Genomic DNA, 22,026 nt, shown 5'->3' on the forward strand with positions numbered 1-22,026 from the left:
AGGCTCAGTAATTGTGGCTCACGGGGCTAGCTGCTCCGCGGCATGTGGGATCTTCCCAGACCAGGGCTCGAACCCATGTCCCCTACATTGGCAGGCAGATTCTCAACCACTGCACCACCAGGGAAGCCCTAGAACTCTTAAGATAATAAATTTGTGTTGTTTTAGGTCAGTAAGTCTGTGGTAATTTGCTCCAGTGGCAATATGAAACTAATAAACATGCTCATAAATTACATTTAAGATGTATTTATGAATTGTTTATTATATGCTCAACATTGTACATAGGGAGAAGATGCAGAAGTAGTATAAATGTCACACCTTCTCACAAGCCATTGATATTTCAGGACATGAAATACGGTTTTATTTCTGTTATACAGATCTTTAGCTATTATTACATGATGCTCATAGTTGCATAGGTAACTCCTATTCATCTAATCATCTACATTTATTAGTGTCTTCTCTGTGCCAGGCATTGTGCATATAAAGATAAGTGAGATACAAAGATGAAGAAGATACAGTTACTTAATATGACCAAGCAGAATTCTTCATCTCTACTACCACCTAATCTGCACCTCCTGCAATCTTTCCCCAATCTACCAATTCCTCAAACTCCAAATCTTTAGGATAGTTGGAGTAGAGGTTTTCAACCAGTGGTGTGAGTGAGAGACATTGCTGTGGTGGGTATGAATGGGCAGGTAAAAATACAATGCCTGGACCTGCCCCTGGAGATCCTGACTCAGTAGTCTGGAGAAACATTTGGCTATAGGTTATTTTGTAAAAACTCCTTAGGTAATTCTTTACCTTGTTTTAGAGAATGAGATAAATATAGTAAAAAAACAGGCCAAAGAAATTTCAACAAGTTAAACATTTGATATCATACAGGTGGTACCATTAGTTGATTACAATGTAATACCAGTAGAAATTAACAATAACAACAATAAAAGAGCTACTCAAAATCTATACATTTGGAAATTAACAAAGCACATTCCTAAATAGTTAATTTTCTGGATGAAAAGGGATTCAGAGTAAAATTGCAAAATATTCAGAATGAAACCACAATGAAAGTAGTATGTATTGGGACTTCCCTGGTGACACGGTGGTGAGGAATCTGCCTCCCAACGCAGGGGACATGCGTTTGATCCCTGTTCCAGGAATATCCCACATGCCGCGGAGCAACTAAGCCCATGTGCCGCGGCTCCTGAGCCCTTTCGCCGCAACTACTGAAGCCCGTGTGCCTGAGAGCCCATGCACTGCAACTACTGAGCCCATGTGCGTCAGCTACTGAAGTCTGCACTCTCTAGGGCCTGTGAGCCATGGCTGCTGAGCCTGTGCGTCCAGAGCCTGTGCTCCGCAACGGGAGAGGCCATAGCAGTGAGAGGCCCGCGTACCGCAAAAAAAAAAAAAAAAAAAAGAAAGAAAGAAAGTAGTACGTGCCAAAACTATAAAAAGTAGCCAGAGGGAAATTTATAGCCTTAAGCTTTTGTTAGAAAATAAAATACCCAGCTCAAGAAGATAAAGAAATCCTAAAGAGTAGAAATATTCATATCAGGTTAAAGATAAAAACAAAATTAATGAAGCAAAATAACCTTAGTGGAATTGATTAATAAAACTAAAAGTTTGTTCCTTGGAAAAAATGAATAACGCAAACTTTAGCTGTGACAAACATATGGTATTATTATTAGTTGTAGTATTAGTATTAATAGTAGTGGTAGTAGAAGTATTAAGAAAACATGTATATAATGCTCTATATCAGAGACATTTACTACCTATCAACTATGCATGTACTTGCTACTTTTCCAGGCCCTCTTGGTCACGAGCCTGTAAGCAGAATGGCCACTGAACTGTAAGTGGAGCGACATGTACCATTTCTCCACCAAAGCATTTAAGAGCTTGTGTATGATCCTTCAGCTTCCCTCTCTCCCTCTTTCTTTGCTGCTGCGATCTTGAAGGCCATGTCCTGACATAGCAAAACCATTCAGTGGAAGCAGCCTAGATTACTGAGTCCCCAGTTGAAGGACAGATGCTCTGGGGAGTTGCCTAATTGACATAGCACCCTGTGTGAGCAAGAAATTAAAGTTTCTTGAGTTAAGTCACTGCCTCATGTTTTAATGTAACATAGTCTATCTTATCCTGTCTAATTCATGTTTTATAAAATGTGTTTTTGTAGAGTACCTCTCAGTTGTTAGATACCTATAACTTAACCAATTTACTGTGAAAGTTAAAGTGTAGGAAGAGAGTGGAAAAGGACAGATTAGCTGAACTCTTCAAAGTTCATTTTTCCTGTTTATTGCCAGACAAATATACCTAAAGTCCCAATTAGTTTCCAAGACCTAATAGACCAGGTCTAGTATGCCTCAAATCCTGTAGAAGAAAATGGTTTCCAGGCACCTCCTTTAGTGTTTTCTGTTTAGAATATTTTTCTTTCTTCTTTTTTTAAATAAATTTATTTATTTATTTTATTTTTGGCTGTGTTGGGTGTTTCTGTGCGAGGGCTTTCTCTAGTTGCGGCGAGCGGGGGCCACTCTTCATCGCGGTGCGCGGGCCTCTCACTGTTGCTGCCTCTCTTGTTGAGGAGCACAGGCTCCAGACGCGCAGGCTCAGTAGTTGTGGCTCACGGGCCTAGTTGATCCGTGGCATGTGGGATCTTCCCAGACCAGGGCTCGAACCTGTGTCCCCTGCATTAGCAGGCAGATTCTCAACCACTGCGCCACCAGGGAAGCCCTAGAATATTTTTCTTAATTTGCTAATTCACTGTTGCTTTAGAAAGATAGTAGATTAAGCATCAACTCTTTTATTTCTAACTCCAATAAACTATTAATGTGATTTATTACAATTAATTTATTACAGCATATTTCCATCAAAATAAGAAAAATGAAAATAATACACAGCCAACAGGTCTCTGCATTAAATTACCTGTAACTGAATCTGACTTGATTTTGATGCTAATTCTCACATTCAGAGTGCAGTAGAGCAAGCCACTTATTAACATTTATTGTAACACTAGTTCTGTATTATTTGTACAGGAATGTTTTATTTATTTTTATTTTTTTTTTTTTTACATCTTTCTTGGAGTATAATTGCTTTACAATGGTGTGTTAGTTTCTGCTTTATAACAAAGTGAATCAGTTATACATATACATATGTTCCCATATCTCTTCCCTCTTGCGTCTCCCTCCCTCCCACCCTCCCTATCCCACCCCCCTAGGTGGTCACAAAGCACCGAGTGTACAGGAATGTTTTAAATTGTTAGTCATATTTCTGAAATGCACAGAACATTGAAGCACACACTGGTTTAATATACAGAGCCAGCTTGTCTGAGTTCCTATCCCAATTTCACCACCTTACTAGCTAGGTGACCTCGGGTATTATTTAACCTCTTTGAGCCTCAGTTTCTCCTCCTGTAAAATGGGAATAACAGTAGTTGAGGTGGGGATTAACAATGGTACTCTCTGTAAACTGCTGAGTAAGTGTTGTTTCTGGTGATGTTGATGATGCTTTTGATGGAACAGGTTTGAGAGTGGTCTAGTCACATGGAGCTGGCACCGATGAGCAGCTCTGCCTGTTACTTCCAGTGTATCTTTGAGCAACTTACCCTCTCTCACTTTCAGTTTTCTCATGTACAAATGAGGGTAATTCTAGTTATCTGGTAGGCCTGCTGGGAAGATTAAGTCAAATAGAGTATTACAAACAGTGTTTAGCACAGAGCTGTGTACACAAGGCGCTCAGTGAATAACAGGTATTATTATGAAAACCAAAAATTGATTTAGTTTACCTATATAGGACAAATATCATCCAAAATAATATTCTCTGTTACCATGCTCTTCCACTCCTTCCTGTGGCCTTAAACAATGCTGTTTCCTGAACTCAGGCCAAGTTCGGATACCAAGAATTCCAATATATAAAAATAACCAATACTTTTTGTTTTGTTTTGTTTTTTTTGTTTTGTTTTGTCTGCACCGCACGGTTTGCAGGATCTCAGATCCCCAACCAGGGATTGAAGCCTGGCCATGGCAGTGAAAGCCTGGAATCCTAACCACTAGGCAACCAGGGAACTCCCTATTTTGTATTTTTTAATATCTAGATTTCATGAGGTTTTATATCTGGAAACTTGGAAAGCTTTTTGTTGTTGTTATACTAATTTTATTTGCCCATGTTGGATTTAACTCAGAGTCCACGTTTTTGTTTTCTTCCTCCTCCCCTTATTCCACCCTCCTGATGTTCCTTCCTCCCCTCCTTCTTTATAATTACATATACCTCCAAACTGTCTTCCATGCCACTCTCTATAGCACGAAAGACTAGATCTGTTTTGTGGAAGAGCAGCTCTGAGAATGCAGCATTGAAGCTAGCTAGCACTGACCTTTCTTGGCTTCCATGTGCCCATCTAAATGATTATCTCCTCTGCCACACAGAGGCTACCGTTGCTCTAATTATTGCTTTCACTCTGATTTCCGTCTGAGCTTTACATTCTCCCGATGCACTGAATATTAATTTCAGGTTGCAAACATTCGATAATTTTTAACCCATGCTTTTTTCTTCAATGCTACTGTAAACATATTAGCTTCACATTCTCTATTGTTTACAAATTTAAAATATTAATAAAATTAATATTTTATTTCTAGAGAAGAAAAAGTACCAGTGATGTTGATGTTAAGATTAACAGCTCTTGTGTGGGGCGTATTATCTCTTTTTCTGAAGAGGGGAGGGTCATTTTGAGTTTTGGGGAGAGAATCCCGTCTTCAGGCATGTTTGGTGAGGTTCTTGGAAGAGCAAGTGTGGGAGGAGGGAGTACCACGAGCTTGTAGGGGGTGCAGATTTGTGGTCAGCATTCTTGGCCCTTCTGAGGAGTGGGGACACAGCTGTGTGTATCCATTCTCGGGGGGCAAGGTGGCACAGTGATTAAGAACACAGACTTTGGAGGCCGATAAAGCTGGCTTCAAGAACTAGCTCTGTTATTTGCTAGTTGCATGGCCTTGTATAAATTACTTAACTTCACCAAGCCTTGGTTTCTTCATCTGTTAAGTTGGAACAGGAATAGTACCTTTCCTTCAGGGTCATTGTGATGCTTGAGTGAGAATACCTGGAAAACATTTAGCACAGTGCCAGGCACAGGGTAAACGTAGTAAATGTTTGGTATTGTTAAGGCTATTTTATTATTATTATTTTTATTAATTTCTATAATTTAATAATTTAGTTTAGTTCCAGAATGAGAGTTTTTTCACTCCTCCAATCAGTCATGTGATCCTTGACTTCAACCCCTGGCTTTAAAATGGGAAGCTGTTATTTCTTCTCATGTGTTTTTCTATGTTTGTTTGACTATAAGGAGGATAAATCATCTTCTTCCTTTTCTCCTCGCTCTTTTTCTAGTCCATTTAAATCTAATAAAACTCTGCCTGGTGTAGTTTTCACTCTAAGCCATATGGACATCAGAAGAAAGCGGTTGCTTGCTCTTGCCATTTGAAACATGGATTTGGACACAGTGGAGCCCTGCTGGATGAGAAAGTTCTAGAACTTCCAGGGGCTTGACTGCATGGGTTTGAAGGACTCAGCAGTCTCAGTCTCACTAGGGGTGATTTTGTTTTTGGAGCCTGGGGAATTTGATGGTGCTATTTTTGCTCTGGTGGCGGGGGACTCCCCAGACATCTGTGTGACCTTCCTGGAGGCCTCTTCCTCCCATATTAATCATACGCTGGGATCTGAGAGGACCATCATCTCAGTCCCTCCCCGGCCCTTGTCAGCAGCATGCGAGCTGGGAGAAGTGAACGTCAGCCTCTGGCTGAAACCAAGAGGTGGCAAGAAAATGGAAGCCTGACAACAGACATGGGGAAGATCAGTACTGAAGCTGCAGGCCTGAAATCACAATGTGTGCGCCGGAATATTTTTGGCTTAAATTATCTGTGATTGCTTCATCACTTCAACCTATTTTTGTGAATATATTTTTTACTTACAGAGTGCTTTCACATTAAGTAGAAAAACCCAGTCTTTCCCTCCCTATGTTTTTCCTTTACTCTCATAAGGCTATCCACATTCACAACACTTCTGACACTTCTGGTCACCAGATGTGTGGGTTTTTTCTCCCCACCAAAGATTTCTCTGATACCACCTGGGTGTTCTACAATGTAACTCAATTCTGATACTAGCTAACTGGTGACAGTATCAGATCCCACAGGTTAAGAGCTCAGCCCCACAAGACTGTACCCCACACCCCCACTTCAGATGCCAATCACAAGTAGTAGGTCCCCAGCTCACCCACAGCTTCTGTCAGGTTTGGCTGTAAGTCAGAGGTTCCCACAACCCCTTCTTTGGGTTCTATTGATTTGCTGGAGCTGCTCACAGAACTCAGGGAATCACTTATAATTACTAGTTTATTAAAAGGTATGACAAAGGATACAGATAGACAACCAGATGAAAAGATACATAGATCGAGGTCTGAGAGGGTCCCAAGCACAGGAACTTCTGACCCCGTGGAGTTGGGGTATGTCACCAACCTGGAAGCTCTCTGAACTCCATACTTAACTGGGATTTTTGTGGAGGCTTCATCACGTAGGCATGATCAATTATTAACTCCATTTCCAGCCCTTCTTTCTTCTCAAGAGAATGGGGGGTGGGCTGAAAATTCCAAGCTTCTAATCATGGCTTGGTCTGCCCAGTGACTAGCCCTCATCCAGGAGCCCACCCAGAGTCACCTCATTAGAACAAACTCCTATCACCCAGGAAATTACAAGGGGTTCAGGAGCTCTGTGCCAGTAACTGGGGGCAGAGACTAATATATTTTCTATTATCTCACACACATATGCCAACTGGCATGATCCTCACAATAGTCTTTTGAGGCAGGCAGGATAGGTCCCAGCCCTATGTGACAGAGAAGAAAACTAAAGCTTTCTCCAATTAATCTTTCTAGTAAGCGGCAAAGCAGTTTCTGGCTCCTGGTCCCATTGTTTAGAGTGTTTTTGGCTGGGCTGATTGTGTTCTTCTGGGTAAGCACTATGGTATGGCTTGAGGCCCGCTGGGACAATCTCCAGGCACCAAATTACTTCTACTTTTCTGCATCATTTTCTGAAATTCCATCATTTTGTATCAATCACACATTTGATTTAGCCATACCTCTCCAAGCCCTCTCTTACAAAATGCAAAGGGGTAGGTAAATAATAAATGGTAAATCAGTTTGCCGGATTACTTTCTCTCTTGACAGCTAGCTGAGATCAGGGCAGTTAGGGATGGAAATGTAGATGATAGATGGAGAGAGGGAACCTCTGGAGTTTGAAGGGCTCTCTGAGAAGGGGAGGCCTAGGAAGGTGTATTGGTTTTCTATTGCTATATCAGAAATTACCACAACTGTAGTAGCTTAAAACAGCACACATTTATTATCTCAGAGTTCCTGTAGGTCAGGAGCCCAAGGATGGCTTAGCTTTGTCCTCTGGTCAAGGTTACAAAGCTGCAATCAAAATGCTGGCTGGGGGCCTCCCTGGTGGCGCAGTGGTTGAGAGTCCGCCTGCCGATGCAGGGGACACGAGTTCGTGCCCCGATCCCGGAGGATCCCACATGCCGCGGAGTGGCTGGGCCCGCGAGCCATGGCCGCGGAGCCTGTGTGTCCGGAGCCTGTGCTCCGCAACGGGAGAGGCCACAGCAGTGAGAGGCCCGCGTACAGAAAAAAAAAAAAAAAAAAAAGAAAATGCTGGCTGGGCTGCATTCCTTTCTGGAACTTGGGATCTTCTTCCAAGCTCCCATGGTTGTTGGCAAGATTCAGTTCCTTTTGGTTGTAGGACTGAAGCCCTCTGCTCCCAGAAGCTACCTGCAGCTTCCTGCCACGTGACCCTCTCCACAGGCAGTTCATATCGTAGCACCTCGCTTCTTCAAGGCCAGCCACAGATTTTCTCTCTCAAGTCTCTAAGATGTAGTGTTATATAGTGTAAATATGATCATGGGGGTGACATTTTGAGATATTACCTAAAAAATCTAGCTCTTTCAGTGAAGCTGGGCCTACATTCTCACTGGCCAACAGCTGGTAGGAGCTGAGTAGTACCGGTAGTTAGTAGCTTGGCCATGAAAGGACCTTAGTTTCCTATAGGATCCCTGCCTGCCACGGATGCTATATCTGCACTGCCATAGCCTGCTTCAGTCATTCACTGTACCCTTCCGTCTATCATGGGTGTTGTGGCACAGGATTACATTCTTGAGGAAACTGAGAAAGTGTATGACTCCAGGAAATGGAATAAGGAGGCTGTGATTGAAGCAAGGGGGTGGGGCTGAAGCAACTATGGCCCTGTACCCTCTCATATGTCTAATCATAACACCAAAAAAGGTTGGACTGAACATAACTGGGTTTGTCCCTGGCTCTGCACTCACATGTGTGGAGTTGAGTCTATAATTTCACCTCTCTGAACCTCAGTTTCCTCATCTAGAAAGCCTCCCTTCCCCCAGAGTTTCTGATTCCAATAGGCTGGGGTCAGGGACTAGGAATCGATCATTTTGACAAGTGCCCAAGGTGATTCTTCATGGTCAGGCCAGTTTAGATGACAAGTCCACTCACAACTGGGCACTGGCCAGCAGCTCAGGAAATAAGAGCCAGTTCTTGGCATTGACAGTTAGGGCTCATCTAAGCAGGCTAGAATTCATGGAAATATTTCAGCTCCAGAAGGAATATTCTCAAGGAGAAAATATTGAGAAGTTAAGAATCTAGGAAACTTAGTCAGAAACCAAACCATATAGACTGGGCCATCATGGTGGAGCAGGGGAAGCATGGATGTAGTACACAGGGTCCCCCAACCACTACCACCTCCTTCTCACCCCCCAGTAGCTGGCTTCCTACACTCCATAGATGTAGCTGCCTACTGGGTCAGTGCAGGGGCTGAACATTTGCATCTTATGTCTCAAAATATTTTGTAAACTGCTGCTGGGGCAAGGCTATGCAGCCCAGTAGAAATCAGGGGCTCAGTAAATGTTGGTTGAATAAGGGAATCAATAAAAAGTAAATGTTTTCTGAGTTCTGGTACTTGGCACCACTTTGATGCACTCTCCCACTCTTAATCTCTCTGAATGTCTCTGAGAACATGGAGAGAAGTTCTCCTCTGTCTCTCCACACACTCTACTGAACTGAGTGCTATCTATAGAGAGATTGTAGTTAATGAGGGGCCCAATTTAGAAAAAATCTTTTATTTCTAGCCAAAAGCAAATAAGTGCCCACAATTTCCTGGTTTAAAAAATGCAAAGTTATCATTTTTCATTGAAAAAGAAATTCTTCTAGTTTCTAGAACACATTTTTTCCAACTAAGGAGAATTTCTAGTAACTTATAGGTGTGGAAAACCTCCCTGTAGGCAAACGTGATTTTATGATTACACTGTCATGTTTGAAACTATAAGAGAATTTTAAGTAGCCTAACACAAATGCTGATCTTTATAAAGCTTTGTGGTTAAAAGGACATGAGATTTATCAATGTTGTGCCATCTCTTCTTTCTAATCACACCTCAATAAGGCATGAAAACAAAAGACATGAAGCACGGAAGGACACATGCGCTTTATGAAGTCCTGCTTTGGGTAAGACTTTGCTTCCCCTGAAATATATTTTGGTCAATTAGTTCATATATTTTTGGTCCTGTCTCTTTTGAACACACAACATTGGTTTGGGTTAATAGCCCAAAAGAGCCTTTAAATACTTCATAGCTGTTAGTCCTGATGAAAACTCAACTTGTACCCAAGTTATTTTTTATTTATGGGCTTCTGGGGGCATCCATAGTGCTCCACGAAGCATGGGAAAGACAAGTTTATGCTCTAGGCCTTCTGTGAGTGCTTAGCATTTAGATAGCAATGACAGGTAGGAGTGTGAGTGGCTTTGTGAGTTATTTGGAATGATAGCCTCCTGGTTGGAATGACATGCTGTCCTGCTTGGGGGAAAATGATTTCACAGGGTATGGTCACTGGTCACTGCATTTGGAATCATTTTTCTGGAAGTGGTGATGAGCATTTAAGGGACAGATAGATTGAGAGGATAGATGGGAAAAAGAAAGGCATTTGAAATGAGGGAAACTGCATGACCAAGGCACAGATGTGCTGTATCTGGTATATTTGGGGAACATATTTGGAGGAATAGCATTAGATGAGGCTGAGCGGTGTAGTGGGCCTGGATTATGAAGGATCTGGAGAGGCAGGCCTTGCCATTCTAGCAAATGGAAATAAAAGGTTTTCTATGGAAGGTTTCTTTTTTTAAAATTATAGTTGATTTACAATATTATTTTAGTTTCAGGTGCATAGCATAGTGATTCAATATTTTTATAGATTATACTTCATTAAAAGTTATAAAATAATGGCTATCATTCCCTGTGCTGTACAGTATATTTTTGTTGCTGTCTATTTTATCCATAGTAGTTTGTATCTCTTAATCCCATATCCCTACCTTGCCCCTCTCCACTATGGAAGGTTTCTGAGTAGAGAAATGCCATAATAGTAATTACTTTTTTTATTGAAGTATTACCATACACAAGTAATGATACAAGTTCTTCTATATACATTGACTCACAGCAACCCTGGAGTGTAAACACCATTTTCAGGACCTCATTTTTCAGATGAGGAAACTGGTCATTGTAAAGTGGCTGAGACAGGATTTGAATCCAAGCCGTTTGGCCCTACTGCCAATACACTTAAGCAGTAGGCTATCTAGTACTCCTCAACTGGATAAATGGTATCTAAGGAAGGTTAATCTCAGAGTTGATTGGAAGGGGGAAAAAAAATCTTGGTGATGAGAAATCCAGTTAGGAGGCTACGGCAGTAATTCTAGGCATGTGAGAAACCATTCGCATGTTTGCTTCCTGCCTGTCCATCACTGATTTTGTCCACCCCTGCTAGTCCTATGCTAATTCCAGGCCTCATTGTTTTCTGCCTCCTGCCCTGCTCCCCAGCAATCCATTCTCCACTCTGCAGCTGAAGGATCTTTGTAAAAGCAAATTGGAGTATGTTGCTCCCTTGATTAAACCTTCCAGGTAAAATCCAAACTCTTCCTGAGCTGGCTGTCATTTCTTTTCAGCCCCATTTCTAGGCACCTGCATAATTTCATACCAATAAACGTCAGCTGGTATTATTATCCCGTCACAACCCACTTATCACACCACTGTATTTGCTGAATGAAGAAAATCAGTGAGTGGGAATAAGAGATTAAGAGATGGATATGTGTGCTCGCTTCGGCAGCACATATACTAAAAATTGGAACCATACAGAGTAGATTAGCATGACCCCTGCTCAAGGATGACATGTAAATTCATGAAGCATTCCATATTAAAAAAAAAAAAAGAGATGGATATGGTTAATAGGCAGATGTCTGATTTTAACATTTTCTCCCCACCTGTAGGCCTGAGGCAAAGAAACCCAGAGGAAAAAAGATCTACCTTTTTATTCTGGGGCCTCTGCAACTTTTCCTTCCAGAACCTATCTAGCAAATATTTTCCCTCTTAGTGCAGCCCTTTTGGGGGGTCTGTTTCCTTGTCTCCATCCTGCGTAACTGCCTTGACTGCTGGCTCTGCTGCCTGGAAGCCTGGGGCAGCTCCAGCTCCAGGAAGCCAGCCCCAGAGCCTCTCGCCCCTCTGCTGCCTTGGGAAGGGGATTCAGATCATTTCAAAGAAAAAGGAGAGGATGATTCAAAGATGAGTAGATAGTTTCAAGACGGCTGACTCAGAGGATGACTCAGAAGAAAGCTGGAGGGGTAAGGAGGGAGGACAGTAGCTGTGATGGTAAAGTGCGGGGAGGCCTCTGGAGTCATCAAGGCTGGACTTCAGTCCCATTTCCTGACCTCAGGCATGACCCTCAACTGTTCCAAGTCTCAGCTTACTCTCCCTCAAGTGGGGCCAATCACAGCATCTGCTGTACAATAGTATCTTGAAGGTTACAGGGAAAGTGACCCTCAGGCACTCAGCATGATGGCCCATCGCAGGAAGCACCCTCTAAAAGTCAGCTGTCATTGCTTTAAGTGGGAAGTGACAATAAAAGGGTGTGGCCTAAAATAGGGAGTTTCAAACTTTTTGGTATCTGGAGGGCCCCTTAGGCTCGTAAACGTTCTTGAGGACTTCAAGGAGCTTTTGTTTATATGTTTGTTATGTCTAGTGATACTTACCACATTAGAAATTAAAACTGAAATATTTTAAAATATTTATTAATTATGTAAGAACAATAATAAACCCATTGTCTGCTAACATATTTTTTTAAAATGGGAAATAATAAATTTTTCCAAGACAAAAATAATTAGAAGAGTGGCATTGCTTTCCCTTTGTGTAAATCTCCTTAATGTTGGGCTTAATAGAAGACAGCTGGATGATTCTATGGTCTGGTGCAGCACCACATTCCGGTAGCCTCTGGATAACTCCACTATACTCCTGTGAGAGAATGAGCGTTAAAAAGGCAAATAACATTTGGTGCTGTTAGGAAATAGTTGTGACCTCAAAGTCTGCCTGAAGGAGTTTCAGGGATCTTCCAGGGGTCCCCAGACCACACTTTGAGAACCACTAACCTAAAAGATCATTTTGAAAAAGATTTTGTTTTCAATCTGTGAATAAAGATAATGCCATAAAATGAGATTATATATCACCTCCATCAAATGGGCAAAAATTAAAGAGTCTGCCAGTATCAAGTGTTTCTGAGGAAGTGAAACATCAGAAGCTCTCAACCTGTGTAGCACAGCTATAAATCGGCTTGACTGTTGTATTAGGCATTCCCAAACTTCTCTTTGAAGTTAAAGATGCTCATACTCTACCACCCAGCTATTCCAGTCCTCAGGAGAATTAAGAAACAAATGATGATATCTTTATATAACAGAATACTACAGGTAAATACTAAAATGAACAGTAATGGTAATAGAAGAGTACAATAGTAGTAATGTGATATATTCACATAATAGAATGCTGCAATTAGAAATGAATTCACTAGAGCCATGTTAATATGAGTAAATCTCAAAAATGATGTTGCACAAAAACTGAGTAAAAGACATGCGAGTCCAGAGTAACATTTATGTAAAGTCTGAAAATGTGCCAAACAAAAGTACATGTTGCTGATGGACACATACTTACATAGTGAAAATATACCATCACGCAAATTCAGGACAATGGTCGCCCCTGAATAATGAGGACAGGCAATGAAATCAGGGAGGAGTTTGGTTGGGGAGGCTTCAAATATACCTGTAATGTTTTATTTATCTATTTAAAAAATCTGGATTTAAAATGTTTTGTTTAAGCGTTTATTTAGGTGGGAAAGCAAATATGGCAAAGAAACAAGGCCATGACAATAAAAAATGAAAACTCACTGCAAAAAGCCTATGGGCAAATGACACTCCCAACTCCTTCCGTCACACTGACCGTGAGGTCAGGGTCCACGTAGGAGCAGCTTGGTTCCAAAGGCTCATTTGTAATTGATTCTTTGGTGTTTTCCATGGGTTTTCCCATGGATACAGTTTCTGCCCACAGAAACCTATTAACTTCACAGCCTGTCTGACCAATAGAAAGGGATCAGCAGGGTTGAGAAAGTGTTTCCTGGGAAAGTTTGTTCTGACTTAGCCAGGAACAGATCCTCTCCTGGGCGTCCTTGGCCTGACTCACCTTCTACTTCCCTTTCCAGCCAGGTTTTGAGAGAGGGGATTCTCACAATTCTGAGCCAGTCAAGCTTGGCAGGGGTAGGATCAATATCTGGCAGCACAGTATGGGATATGTGGTTCTGTGGGTAGATTGTCTGGGAATTTGGGGCCAAGAGATGGGGGGGCGGGCAAACCTGTCAGCTCAAATCTCTGAGTTGGAATAACTCTTGATCTTTGGTCAGCTTTAGAGTTATCTCACTGATTTTCTCCTAAGACCTCTTTTGCTTTCTCTTTTACTGACAATCTGGTTGTTTCTGCCCTGTTTCTCTCCTCTCTGTTCCACTGTAGAAAAAGGCCACAGTCCCACAGAGTCTCCTGGGTCCTTGACAGTGGACACTCTGCTACTAGTGACTCCAGAATTTCCTTATAGGCAGGGTTTAGGGTGCTGACTTGGTGGAGAAGAAGGATTTGAAGATATGTTTATGTACCATTTAAAAAAAGATGGAGGCAACATCAGTGTCTTACTAAATAGGGTGGGAACTGGTGGAGAGGTGGGAGCTGAGGCTCAGATACCTACCGCTCCCCACTCCTGCTCCGCCCGCCCCTCCCCCAGCATTCTTACCCAACTCAACAGGAGTTAATTCTCCTTCTTCCCCTCCTCCACTCTTCTCAGTGTCTGAACTAGCATTCAGCTTGGGGCTTGGGGAAAAAGGCACTGATAAAAGTAAAGAGCAAAAAGAGAGTTAAGAATTTTAAGAATTCTCTGAGTCTCCAATATGAGTTGGTCCTGATATTCATTTAAACATAGGTCCAGTTCATTAAAGTACGTTTCAAATTTACAATTTAAATTTGTCTTAAACAATAATAATATAAAACATATAAAAAGACACTACTCATCATTCCAACTCAAGTGCTCTCATTTTTGGACATTCCTTTCAGTCCTTATTACCTTGATATGTTTGCATGGCTATAGATTATAGGGGTACAGTAAGTGCCCTACATACAAACGAGTTCCTTTCAGAGAGCAAGTTCGTGAGTCCAATTTGTTTGTAAGTCCAACAAAGTTAGCCTAGGTATCCAACTAACACAATCGGCTATATAGTACTGTACTGTTATAGGTTTATAATACTTTTCACACAAATAATACATAAAAAACCCACAAAAAATAAAGAAAACCTTTTAAAGCTTACAGTACAGTACCTTGAAAAGTACAGTAGTACCAGCTACATCACCACTGCTTTTACGCTTGCTTCCAGACACCCTGGACTTGAAATAAAGGCACTGTACTACTGTACTCTATACAGTACTGTACAATAAAGTACACAAAAGCACAACCACTTGTAGAGGATGCACACACATGACAATGTACGCCAGACACGTGAACTAACTTACGTGATTGGATGTGCAAAGCACATTTGCATCTTTGAAAGTTCGTAACTTGAAGGTTCGTATGTAGGGGACTTACTGTATATGCTTTTTATCTTACTATTCTCACTTATTATATACACATTTCTTTATGATCCTACCTAGTCCTCAGACATTTTTTTTCTTTTGGAAGTAGCTCTGTTTTTCCAGTTTTATTGAGATATAATTGATACACAACTTTGTATAAGTTTAAAGTGTACAACATAATGATTTGATATATGTGTATATTGAGAAATGATTACCGTAATAAGTCTAGTTAACATCTACCGCCACACATAGTTAAATTTTTTTGTGATGAGAACTTTTAAGACCTACTCTCTTGACAACTTTCAAATACACAATACAGTATGCGTGTGCATATATATATATATACACACACACACACACACACACACACACACACGCACACACACACATATAGTCACCAAGTTGTACACTACATCTCCAGGACTTATTTATCTTATAACTGGAAGTCGGTACCCTTTGACTCGCTTCACCCATTTTGCCAACTCCCCAATCCCTGCCTGTTCTCTGTTTCTATGAGTTTGGTTTTTTTAGATTCCACATACATACACTTACTTTTTTAAAGGCCTGGTAATGCTCTGTTGAATGGATATTAATGGATTAGAGAAAGTGTTCTGTATTCTAACTCAGGGAGAACATCAAGACCTCATGGAGCTGATTCAAGGGTGAAAGGTTACAGCAGATGTAGTGTATTTACAAGAGTATCTAGACAGGATAAAGGCTGACTAAATGTTGGCTGTCATTATCTATAATTATATCTTCACCTTTTTTCTTTTAAAAAGTCCCACCCATTTAATGAAAGTCTGGGCCTCTCCAGTGACACGCTGCCACCTCTTTTTTTTTCCTTGTAGAGACAAAGGTACATATAGTTGATAACTCTGGATTTCAGGCTAGCAAAAAGACCTAAGTAGCTTCGTTTCCATTTCAGGAGAGCAGCTCAGTTAATATTTAAAAATTTTTATTTTATATTGGAGCATAGTTGATAAGCTCAGTTAATTTTAGCTTCCTTCCTTACCAAGGAGGAGTAACTTCTGATGGGAGAAAGTTGGGGGAAGGCCAAAGCAGGGACTCTGGGATGAGGCAATTGGAAAAGTTCTGGGGCCACTCATACACGATACAACAAATATTTTTTTGAGCACTGCTGGTGTTTTTGAACCAGTCACTGAGCAAGGCTGCTAGGCCCTGAACATACAGGTGAAAGATATTTCCTGCTCACAAGTTGCTCACCATGTAGAGAGGAAGATGTTAAATGGGGAAAGAGCACACAGAAAGAATGAACACCCTGAGTGCTTAGGGAGGAGCCTCATGTACACCAGACTGATGCTCAGACTGAGCTGGGTAGGGTTCCTCCTGGGAATTAGTCTATCGAGGCCATTGCATTACATTAGAAAAGGCAAGAGCCAGATCATGAAGGATCTTTTGTGCTGTGATAGGAGGGTTCCCCAAACACCCCTGCCCCCAGCAGACAAGGTAAGAAGTTATAAGGTACAGCAGGGGTAGAAGAAATGGGTGATGAAGTCTTACCCTTCTTCTTCCCTGACATTTTCCTTTCCTTCCTCCTCTATTGCCCTACAGATTTATCCTGCAATATCACAAGGGTTATAGTTGAGAAGGTGGAGGGGAGAGGAGAGACAGGAGGAGAGAGAAGTCCCAAATAACGGCAGTGGAGAGGAAAGGAAGTATCAGAGCCACCTGGCTGGTGCAGTCATTTGCATTTAATAGATGTACCTGACTGAGGCAATTGAAACCCAGAGACTGTCCTAGAAAATAAACTTACCATGTTATGCAGAGATTCATCAGCCCCAAACTTCATCTCCTAGTTATTTATGAGTTTGTAGAACTTGAATAAATGCCAGGCAAATTTTTCTGAGTTGGATTCTTCATTTAGTAAGTTTATTTTGGAATATTTTTTTCCTACGACCAAGTTAAAAGTTAGGTTCACACACTAAAAGGTGAAGAGTATTGATACTTGAGGTAACTAAAGCAGTCATCCTGATAGCTACTAAACGCAAACCAACTTTTCTCTCAATAATGAGGCAATTAAACAAATTGAGGTGGTGTTTTTACTTGAGCTATATGAATAAATGACTGTAGATTTAGCAGAATACGTATTGACATATCAACTTTTTGTGAGGTTTTTTTTTTTTTTTGCTTTATAACAAATTTAATCAGTTATACATATACATATGTTCCCATATCCCCTCCCTTTTGCGTCTCCCTCCCACCCTCCCTATCCCACCCCTCCAGGCGGTCACAAAGCACCAAGCTGATCTCCCTATGCTATACGACTGCTTCCCACTAGCTATCTACCTTACGTTTGGTAGTGTATATATGTCCATGCCGCTCTTTCACTTTGTCACAGCTTACCCTTCCCCCTCCCCATATCCTCAAGTCCATTCTCTAGTAGGTCTGTGTCTGTATTCCTGTCTTACCCCTATGTTCTTCATGACATTTTTTTTTCTTAAATTCCATATATATGGGTCAGCATACAGTATTTGTCTTTCTCTTTCTGACTTACTTCACTCTGTATGACAGGCTCTAGGTCCATCCACCTCATTACAAATAGCTCAATTTCGTTTCTTTTTATGGCTGAGTAATATTCCATTGTATATATGTGCCACATCTTCTTTACCCATTCATCCGATGATGGACACTTAGGTTGTTTCCATCTCTGGGCTATTGTAAATAGGGCTGCTATGAACATTTTGGTACATGTCTCTTTTTGAATTATGGTTTTCTCAGGGTGTATGCCCAGTAGTGGGATTGCTGGGTCATATGGTAGTTCTATTTGTAGTTTTTTAAGGAACCTCCATACCGTTCTCCATAGTGGCTGTACCAATTCACATTCCCACCAGCAGTGCAAGAGTGTTCCTTTTTTTCCACACCCTCTCCAGCATTTATTGTTTGTAGATTTTTTGATGATGGCCATTCTGACTGGTGTGAGATGATATCTCATTGTAGTTTTGATTTGCATTTCTCTAATGAGTAAAGATGTTGAGCATCCTTTCATGTGTTTGTTGGGAGTCTGTATATCTTCTGTGGAGAAATGTCTATTTAGGTCTTCTGCCCATTTTTGGATTGGGTTGTTTGTCTTTTTGTTATTGAGCTGCATGAGCTGCTTATAAATTTTGGAGATTAATCCTTTGTCAGTTGCTTCATTTGCAAATATTTTCTCCCATTCTGAGGGTTGTCTTTTTTTTTTTTTTTTTTTTTTTTTTTTTGCGGTATGCGGGCCTCTCACTGTTGTGGCCTCTCCTGTTGCGGAGCACAGGCTCCGGACGCGCAGGCTCGGCGGCCATGGCTCACGGGCCCAGCTGCTCCGCGGCATGTGGGATCTTCCCGGACCGGGGCACGAACCCATGTCCCCTGCATCGGCAGGCGGACTCTCAACCACTGCGCCACCAGGGAAGCCCCTGAGGGTTGTCTTTTGGTCTTGTTTATGGTTTCCTTTGTGGTGCAAAAGCTTTTAAGTTTCATTAGGTCCCATGTGTTTATTTTTGTCTTTATTTCCATTACTCTAGGAGGTGGGTCAAAAAGGATCTTGCTGTGATTTATGTCATAGAGTGTTCTGCCTATGTTTTCCTCTAAGAGTTTGATAGCGTCTGGCCTTACATTTAGGTCTTTAATCCATTTTGAGCTTATTTTTGTGTGTGGTGTTAGGGAGTGATCTAATCTCATACTTTTACATGTCCCTATCCAGTTTTCCCAGCACCAATTATTGAAGAGACTGTCCCTTCTCCACTGTACACTCTTGACTCCTTTATCAAAGATAAGGTGACCATATGTCCGTGGGTTTATCTCTGTGCTTTCTATCCTGTTCCATTGATCTATCTTTCTGTTTTTGTGCCAGTACCATACTGTCTTGATTACTGTAGCTTTGTAGTATAGTCTGAAGTCAGGGAGCCTGATTCCTCCAGCTCCATTTTGCGTTCTCAAGATTGTTTTGGCTATTCGGGGTCTTTTGTGTTTCCATACAGATTGTGAAATTTTTTGCTCTAGTTCTGTGAAAAATGCCAGTGGTAGTTTGATAGGGATTGCATTGAATCTGTAGATTGCTTTGGGTAGTATAGTCATTTTCACAATGTTGATTCTTCCAATCCAAGAACATGGTACATCTCTCCATCTATTTGTATCATCTTTAATTTCTTTCATCAGTGTCTTATAATTTTCTGCATACAGGTCTTTTGTCTCCTTAGGTAGGTTTATTCCTAGATATTTTATTCTTTTTGTTGCAATGGTAAATGGGAGTGTTTCCTTGATTTCACTTTCAGATTTTTCATCATTAGTATATAGGAATGCCAGAGATTTCTGTGCATTAATTTTGTATCCTGCAACTTTACCAAATTCATTGATTAGCTCTAGTAGTTTTCTGGTAGCATCTTTAGGATTCTGTATGTATAGTATCATGTCATCTGCAAACAGTGACAGCTTTACTTCTTCTTTTCCAATTTGGATTCCTTTTATTTCCTTTTCTTCTCTGATTGCTGTGGCTAAAACTTCCAAAACTATGTTGAATAAGAGTGGTGAGAGTGGGCAACCTTGTCTTGTTCCTGATCTTAGTGGAAATGGTTTCAGTTTTTCACCATTGAGGACGATGCTGGCTGTGGGTTTGTCATATATGGCCTTTATTATGTTGAGGAAAGTTCCCTCTATGCCTACTTTCTGGAGGGTTTTTATCATAAATGGGTGTTGAATTTTGTCGAAAGCTTTCTCTGCATCTATTGAGATGATCATATGGTTTTTCTCCTTCAATTTGTTAATATGGTGTATCACATTGATTGATTTGCGTATATTGAAGAATCCTTGCATTCCTGGAATAAACCCCACTTGATCATGGTGTATGATCCTTTTAATGTGCTGTTGGATTCTGTTTGCTAGTATTTTGTTGAGGATTTTTGCATCTATGTTCATCAGTGATATTGGCCTGTAGTTTTCTTTCTTTGTGACATCCTTGTCTGGTTTTGGTATCAAGGTGATGGTGGCCTCGTAGAATGAGTTTGGGAGTGTTCCCCCCTCTGCTATATTTTGGAAGAGTTTGAGAAGGATAGGTGTTAGCTCTTCTCTAAATGCTTGATAGAATTCACCTGTGAAGCCATCTGGTCCTGGGCTTTTGTTTGTTGGAAGATTTTTTATCACAGTTTCAATTTCAGTGCTTGTGATTGGTCTGTTCATATTTTCTATTTCTTCCTGAGTCAGTCTTGGCAGGTTGTGCATTTCTAAGAATTTGTCCATTTCTTCCACGTTGTCCATTTTATTGGCATAGAGTTGCTTGTAGTAATCTCTCATGATCTTTTTGTATTTCTGCAGGGTCAGTTGTTACTTCTCCTTTTTCATTTCTAATTCTATTGATTTGAGTCTTCTCCCTTTTTTTCTTGATGAGTCTGGCTAATGGTTTATCAATTTTGTTTATCTTCTCAAAGAACCAGCTTTTAGTTTTATTGATCTTAGCTATCGTTTCCTTCATTTCTTTTTCATTTATTTCTGATCTGATTTTTATGATTTCTTTCCTTCTGCTAACTTTGGGATGGTTTTGTTCTTCTTTCTCTACTTGCTTTAGGTGCAAGGTTAGGTTGTTTATTCGAGATGTTTCCTGTTTCTTAAGGTGGGATTGTATTGCTATAAACTGCCCCCTTAGAACTGCTTTTGCTGCATCCCATAGGTTTTGGGTCGTCGTGTCTCCATTGTCATTTATTTCTAGGTATTTTTAAATTTCCCCTTTGATTTCTTCAGTGATCACTTAGTTATTAAGTAGTGTATTGTTTAGCCTCCATGTGTTTGTATTTTTTTTTTTTTTTTTTTTGCGGTATGCGGGCCTCTCACTGTTGTGGCCTCCCCCGTTGCGGAGCACAGGCTCCGGACGCGCAGGCTCCGGACGCGCAGGCTCAGCAGCCATGGCTCACAGGCCCAGCCGCTCCGCGGCATATGGGATCCTCCCAGACCGGGGCACGAACCCGTATCCCCTGCATCGGCAGGTGGACTCTCAACCACTTGCGCCACCAGGGAGGCCCCATGTGTTTGTATTTTTTACAGCTCTTTTCCTGTAATTGATATCTAGTCTCATAGCATTGTGGTCGGAAAAGATACTTGATACAATTTCAATTTTCTTAAATTTACGAGGGCTTGATTTGTGACCCAAGATATGATCTATCCTGGAGAATGTTCCATGAGCACTTGAGAAAAATGTGTATTCTGTTGTTTTTGGATGGAATGTCCTATAAATATCAATTAAGTCCATCTTGTTTAATGTATCATTTAAAGCTTGTGTTTCCTTATTTATTTTCATTTTGGATGATCTGTCCATTGGTGAAAGTGGGGTGTTAAAGTCCCCTACTATGAGTGTGTTACTGTCGATTTCTCCTTTTATGGCTGTTAGTATTTGCCTTATGTATTGAGGTGCTCCTATGTTGGGTGCATAAATATTTACAATTGTTATATCTTCTTCTTGGATCGATCCCTTGATCATTATGTAGTGTCCTTCTTTGTCTCTTCTAGTAGTCTTTATTTTAAAGTCTATTTTGTCTGATATGAGAATTGCTACTCCAGCTTTCTTTTGATTTCCATTTGCATGGAATATCTTTTTCCATCCCCTTACTTTCAGTCTGTATGTGTCTCTATGTCTGAAGTGGGTCTCTTGTAGACAGCATATATATGGGTCTTGTTTTTGTATCCATTCAGCCAATCTGTGTCTTTTGGTGGGAGCATTTAGTCCATTTACATTTAAGGTAATTATTGATATGTATGTTCCTATTCCCATTTTCTTAATTGTTTTGGGTTCGTTATTGTAGGTCTTTTCCTTATGTTGTGTTTCTTGCCTAGAGAAGTTCCTTTAGCATTTGTTGTAAAACTGGTTTGGTGGTGCTGAACTCTCTCAGCTTTTGCTTGTCTGTAAACGTTTTAATTTCTCCATCAAATCTGAATGAGATCCTTGCTGGGTAGAGTAATCTTGGTTGCAGGTTTTTCTCCTTCATCACTTTAATTATGTCCTGCCACTCCCTTCTGGCTTGTAGAGTTTCTGCTGAGAGATCAGCTGTTATCC

General features: G+C 40.9%; 1 protein-coding gene and 1 non-coding gene across 21 annotated transcripts in view; both read left to right on the forward strand.

Moving 5' to 3' along the window:
* Positions 1-22,026, forward strand: part of LOC132495108 (uncharacterized) — a 310,462-nt gene that overhangs the window by 29,979 nt on the left and 258,457 nt on the right. The window lies entirely within an intron of this gene.
* LOC132495573 (U6 spliceosomal RNA) lies at positions 11,158-11,265 on the forward strand. The gene has a single exon (XR_009533303.1). It is a non-coding gene; the product is annotated as a U6 spliceosomal RNA (small nuclear RNA).

The sequence above is a fragment of the Mesoplodon densirostris genome, chromosome 8, assembly GCF_025265405.1.
Source record: "Mesoplodon densirostris isolate mMesDen1 chromosome 8, mMesDen1 primary haplotype, whole genome shotgun sequence".
NCBI lineage: Eukaryota > Metazoa > Chordata > Mammalia > Artiodactyla > Ziphiidae > Mesoplodon > Mesoplodon densirostris.